The 6,760-nt window shown below is 39.1% G+C and overlaps 1 pseudogene; it reads right to left on the bottom strand.

Moving 5' to 3' along the window:
• Window positions 1-392: 392 nt before the first annotated feature.
• LOC104408402 lies at window positions 393-5,494 on the bottom strand (annotated as a pseudogene).
• Window positions 5,495-6,760: the final 1,266 nt, after the last annotated feature.

Below are 6,760 nucleotides of genomic sequence, written 5' to 3' on the forward strand. Positions count from 1 at the left end.
TAACTTGATTTAACACCATAAAATGTGAACCTGTTAAAATCCCTATAAATGATTTTTGTAGTAAACAGACTTGATTTAAAGCACCAAAATATAAATTCCTAAAGGTAATAAACTGAACGATTCAATCAAGGTTAATAACCTAAACAAAATCTTTTTTAGAGTGTATTAAAACTATACAACTTTTTTTTCTTTTTTTTTTTTGCTTAAAATGTGCTTGAGCACCACCAAATGTTAGTCACAGTTTAAGAAGAAATACCCTCCTTTTTTTTTTACCTCAGCCTTAAAATGGTTGAGATGAGCAAATAGTAAACGGCACGAGACTTGTTCTTTAACAGCACCTTAAAGAAACACCGTGTAACACTGCACCAAGAGGGGGCATTTGAGACGAAAACCTATGCCCAATGGTTGTAAGGCCCTGCAACTCGTGTAAGGGCATATGAAGATACTGTTATTACTTTATCCTTAGTTACTGTTAATGCTCTGCGTGATGGAATTTGGTTGAACTCATTGTCTTCATAAAAAAGATCTCTGTTTTCACTTGTTTGCTTTGTTTTCCTGTTGCTAGAATTTAGTTCGGTATTCTCCGTTCCTGATCTTTCTGCTTCTTTTTCTTTTTCTTTTGCCCTCTCAGCCATCTTTGCTTCCCACATGGCTAAACCATGTTTTGGCTCATTTAAATTTTTGTGTTGGTAGAAAACTAATGAAATTCTTGTGGGATGATTGCGGTTGGGTTTTTTAATAGGTGTTGTAGCATGGAGCTCACGTCTTGCACATTCAATTAAGATAGAGCCATGAGAAGGTGCCACAGCAACCCCACCAATGTCATCATCCAAAAAATTGTGCTCGCTGTCTGACCACATTTCCTCAGCTTTTTCCTCAGAATCAGCCAGTTGTCCCAGTGCACTGTTCTGCTTTTCGTCCACACAGTTAAAATCACACATCTGTTCTTGATGGGAGCTGCCCTTTTCCACTGGCCATCCACGGGAGCAGTTAGCTTCGTTTCTGACTGCATTGTTTTCTGGAGAGCTTAGCGGTACTGACAAATCACAAGAGCTGACCATCTGTGAAGAAGGAGAACTGTCTAACTGAAGCTGACAATTCTGTTTGGCTGGCTGATGTTCAAGTATAGTGGGCAGGGGGTCTTTATGGGCTGGAGGGCCTGGAGCAGTGACCTCTGGAAGAATCGGTGGCACACCATTCATCTTATCATTCAGCAAAATTCCAGTATAATCTTTGACCGACACATCAAAGTTCTTACAATTAACATAAGGTGTCATGTGAGGTTGCTTGCTACTGCATTCAAAATACCCGTAGGGAACTGAAAAATCTTGTTGAATATTGGTCACTGCTGTTAGGCCAGGCTTATGTGCTAAAGATGAATAAGGATGTAAACTATCCACCTTGAAAGGGGAGGAAGCCGTACATTGTTTTAATAGAGAGCAATTTTTAGTAGTGTTTGATGTATGTTTCATGGCGTAGAGGTGATCGGAAGTCTCCGTTTTTATTCCAGGTTTTAAAGCATCTGTTTTGTTCCCTAAAAAAAAAAATGCACACGAAAGTATAAGTACCTTTCCTCAATAAAACAAAACTTCTATAATATTTTTTACACTTGATTTCTAATACAAAAGATACACATGATGAGCACAGATTTTTCAAAATGGTTATTTTCAGCTTTTTAGGCTATCTCTGTGAGAATAAGTACATCGTCATAACCTTGCTGAATTAACGCCTTAACCTTTTCCAGTCAGACTGATGATGTATAAAATAACAGAGGGATGAATAAAATAAACAGATAAAACAGAGCCCGCTTCTACACAAGTGCTTCCCAGCAGCTGACTGCTGGCCTTCAGCACTGCCCAGGCTTGCAAGAAGCACAGTGTAAAAGTTTTTACATAATTGATGAAATTTAGTCTGCCTGAAGCCTGTGAAACAGTACAGATTCTTCACTGCCTCAACCCCATATTGTGATCACAGGAAAAAGCGTGTTTATAGATCTTGTCCATTGCAGCAAAAAACTTACTGAATTACACCAATTTGTGGGTGATTAGCAAGTAAATACTCAGAAATTTTCTTAGAAAAAGCAGCTATCTGGCAACACACTCCAGGTAAATCCATCCTTACAAGGCTGCACCATGTGATTTGGCTGTCTTCCATCTAATTGCCACACATTAATTATTTCAGATCTTTGTGGACACATACATTTAAGTTCGCTCCCTAATCAATTTCTGGTCACAGCACCCTGCAGTTGTGCTGGTTGGTGGAACAGTCTCCTCCAGCGACTCATTCTTATCATCTGTAGGTTCAATCCAGAGTCCACTGGAGTAAGGGGGAAGAATTCCATCAACTTTGTTGGGCTTTGCATCATGACCTGAAATTGCTTTACGTGTGTTTTGCTGCTACACTGGCAACCCACAGAGACCTCTCACGTATTCTCATAAAAGACCATCTCTATCAGTGTTTCTTCTTAGTTCCATAAATACACAGATCGTTTAAATGCTTTACTGAATATAGAAGAACTATTCTTTCTTCTGTCTTCTAATAATTCATAGTGATGGATTAAAAAAACATTCTTTAAATAGAAAGGCAAAAAAGGCAAAGTGGGATAAATTATGGACACAATAGTTAGTATGCAAATATTGAGATCGTGGAGGGACATAAGGAAACCGCATGAACTTTTAAAAAACCTCTTCCATGAAATCAAACTCAAAGCATTTAATTTAATTAAGAATCCCCCAAGACTGATGCTTTCCTCCAGAAGATTGGAAACAAAGCATCTGAGAAGTGCAGTTTCTATCATCTCTGCAGAGAGACCTACGTTCTCTGGAAATAAGTTTTAACAACCCACAGCACTTTCAGAATGGCCATGGCTCCAGAAAATTCCACATCTCTTGCCAGAAGCTCCTTACTCTCTGGGGCAAAGTAGCAGAGATTAAGAGAAGCTAATTCAAATATATGGGTAGAAGGAAATGAGTAATCAATAATGGTTCAGATAAGGTGACATTGCTTCCTGGGAATACCTCCTGTTCAAACAGAGACTGGTGCATGTCCACTGAGAACTGTTGGCTGAAGTGGGCACTGCTCTGCTGCAGCCAGCTAAGAAAGTGTCCCCAAGTTGGTGGTTCATCTCTCCAGTACAGGCCAAGAAAAATCACTAGTATTTATGGAGACAGAAATAACCTTTTTGTCTGTAAAGTTTATTTCTCCAATATAATGTGGTTAAATGACGAAACTATACAAGGAAGAATGTAAGGTCTCTATCTTTAATACTTATTTAACAATAATTTAGGACTTCAAAGGTTCTCAGCATTAGCACAAAGGTAGAAATTAACAGTTGTGCTGTTTGCTGTTGGCAAAAGATGTCAGACAAGCACACCCTATTTAATATACAGCATTTCCATAAAGGACTTGGCACAGTTAGGATTCAAACCAAGTCTTCAAATACGCATGCTCTACCAAGACTTAATCTGCCTTCAGCACTCAGAAGGTCCTCCTCACCACTGTGTGCTGCTGGTTAAAGACAGTAAAGAGGACAAGAGAGTCCTCTTTTATCCCTTTTTAATTTCCAGTTCTCTATGTGGTGAAGACATGTAGGTTAGAGGAGTCTCTCACACTTTCTAGGCTTTCCTACTGGGGGATACTGCAATGGCTCTAAAATGATGGTCAGGTCCCTTTCAAAAGAAAGGCCTCTAGTTTACCATTAGGAGTGACTACTGAATAAGTCTAGTTTCAACTCCTCTGTCTCACAGGTCCTTTGATTTTGTTTCCATATCAAGCCTAATGATCTCAGCAATACTAAAATTTTCCATTCTCAGGACTAAAATGGTACCCATGGAATGGAAAGAACCAATCAATGACTGCTCCCCTCTAACCACAACAAACCCGTATGTACAAGTACAATGCTGTAGGATTCTAAATCCAGAATTTACCCACATTGGCATTTTACTGTGGGTTAGGGGGTTGGGCAGCAGTGGTGTGCTGAGGTCTTTACCCAGCCGTCATCCTGTAGGACTGAACACATAAACGAGTGTGCATAAATGCTTCAAGTTACTTATCTCATGCAGAGCACATCACCTTGCCCTTCGCAAACTTGGAATTTTCACTGCCACTGCTGCCCAGTTAGTGACACCTCTTTGAAACTGTTCCCATGGCCAACCACAGCAACATGTACCATTGGTAGACCTGGGGATTACAGTGCTGACATCTATTTGGAGGGATTTCACTATTAAAACTTCTATGACAATACCTGCACTTTTGTAATAGAAATGAAATAATTTCTCTTCACATTCTTATTTTTCCATCTATGAACAACTTTCTCTCAAAATAGTTCCTCACTCATAACTTATCAGCAGCCTTTTTAAATTAAGAAAATACTTCAAACATTATTTAAGTTTACACAGTTGTTATTTTTGCATGTTCAAGGAATAAAGTTCTGTGATCCCAAAGCCTATGGCAAAACTCTGGATATTGTGCCATTTGTTAAAGGCATGGTTTTCAGATATCAAAGCCACGTCTGTTAGTAACTACAATGTTACGTGTGGGTAGGTGGTTCCTAACACTTTATTTCATCAAAACAGCATTCCAGTGAGATCAAACAATTTCATAATTCCTTCCCAAACCAGAGCCCTCTAATGCTTCCAGGACTTCCAGTCCACTCCAAGCTCAATGAAAGTTATTAATCATTGCTTCGGAGCTACTGCTGGATGTTGTCCTCAGCCTGAGGAGTCCTTTTTGGTTTTGTTTCAAAGTATGGACTGTGTCTCCCAAATTTGCACATAGATTAACTGAATGTCTGTCTAATTTCCTAGGTGTGTCAATAAACTGCTCTTCCTGTTCTTACTCCATCTTCCTATATGCAAAGTTTACTGTTTGCCCTCACTCCTCTCCTGAGATTAGCAGGGTGCTGGGTGTGAATTACAAATGGATGTGACAAATGGGTTTTGGTTAGTTTGTTTAACACCCCTCCCCCCTGCATTCTTCTAAATACATTTAACTATTGTTCCTCCCCTTAAATCTATGTTCACTAGCCCTTAAAATGCAGAATATACAAGTATTTTATAGAACAGTATTAAGGAGCTTTTCCTTCCCCTCAGATGGGTAAGAAAGAGGCAACATAGTATCAGAAGGGACTGGCAGAATTTAACAGGCATGACTCACCTAAACAATGCAAAGGGTTGGCAAGATTTTCTGGGGCTTCAGTTTTCAGCTTTACTGGTGTTGGGTATTTTTTATCTATTAATGGCTGCTTTTCAGTTGGGGTCCTCCTTGTGTCTGGTTTCTTTTTCTTTGTAGCTCTGAGTGGCTCAGCTAACATTCGTACTTCTCTGGGAAAAGCTGTGAGCACCTGTATGGCTCCGGCTTTTATCTTGGCTTCCAGTCCCTCCTCGGTGCCAAATTCATCTGTTTGTGAAATTTTGTAAAGAGGTAACACATGGAGCTGTTCATCACTTGGAATCACCCCCACTCTCCGGTTATCTTCCTTCGTTAATGTACAAACCTGGCAAGAACAGGAACATTTACAAATACAGCCACATACATAAAATACAAAAGTTACTTCAATGCTTAAGCAGTCAGCCTAGACTTTCATTGGTTTCTCGTATTTTGTGGCCTTGATGCTATGGGTCTTTCAGATGTAAACATCTGACAAATATCTTGCTTGATTTATGATGATGCAGAAAAATTACTGGTACTTAAAGAGAAAGGCACATCTTGGACAGGAAAAATGAAACTCTGGCTCAACTTAAACTGTCCACAGCCACGTGGCCAACCTTGGTAAATAACCTGAGCTGTCATCAGACTGTAAATTCCTAAGCATTCTTTTCTTTTCTAAAAATACATATTTGATGTTAAGGACTAAAAATAAGAAAAAATAAAATAGTCTTGGATTGAACAAGAAGTTTCTATGACATGGAACTGGTTTTGTTTTGGCTGGCAAAAAAAAAATAATCAAAACCCAAAAACCTCAAACCCGCAACAGTTACTTGTACTGCTCTGTACTTTTAGCAAATCTCGACTCTCACTCCTCCCTTCCAATATATACACATTTTCTTACCCTAACACCCCTCCCCAACTCTGGCTGCCTGCTGTAATGAAGTCACAAGACCATGCGATGTTTGTTTTCTCTTAGGCCACTGATCTGCTTTTTCTTATTAAATTATGTGCTGTGAGATCCTGAAGCTGAAAGGAGAATGCTGGTTAGATCCAGTCTGATAAGGGCACATCAGAAATGTGGATAAATATTCAAAGTTATTGCACCAGTTTTCATATTATAATTTTTTCTGAATCACTCCTGAACATTTGCCGTACTTAATTTTCAGCACTTCTAGAGTTCTGGCTGTTATTATTACTGACTTCATCTTACAGGAAGCACTAAAACCACCTATGTGCTTCCTTGTTTCTTTCTGTACTTTCCAAGGGATGGCGACAGTTCAACATGTATGAGCAAGTGTACAAACAGTCCTGCCATTTGTAGTTTTATTGATTACATTCATGAGAGAATACTGGTTTGTACAACAATGTACTACATCACTAGAAAGCCATGCATTTGGTATCATGGCTTCATTAAACTTCCATTTCACAGGGAGTTACTAACTACACACAGGAATATGAGCACCATCCAAGGATGAGATGATACTCCCTTAATTGAAAATATTATCATTCCATTAGTGTGTAGGCTGAATGTGATGCTGATCATAAACGGTTAATCCAATTTCCCAGAATCTTGTCACCATGCCTAAGATTCCAGGGGGGAAATAATAATAAT

Source organism: Nestor notabilis, unplaced genomic scaffold, assembly GCF_000696875.1.
Source record: "Nestor notabilis isolate BGI_N333 unplaced genomic scaffold, ASM69687v1 Scaffold36087, whole genome shotgun sequence".
NCBI classification, from domain to species: domain Eukaryota; kingdom Metazoa; phylum Chordata; class Aves; order Psittaciformes; family Psittacidae; genus Nestor; species Nestor notabilis.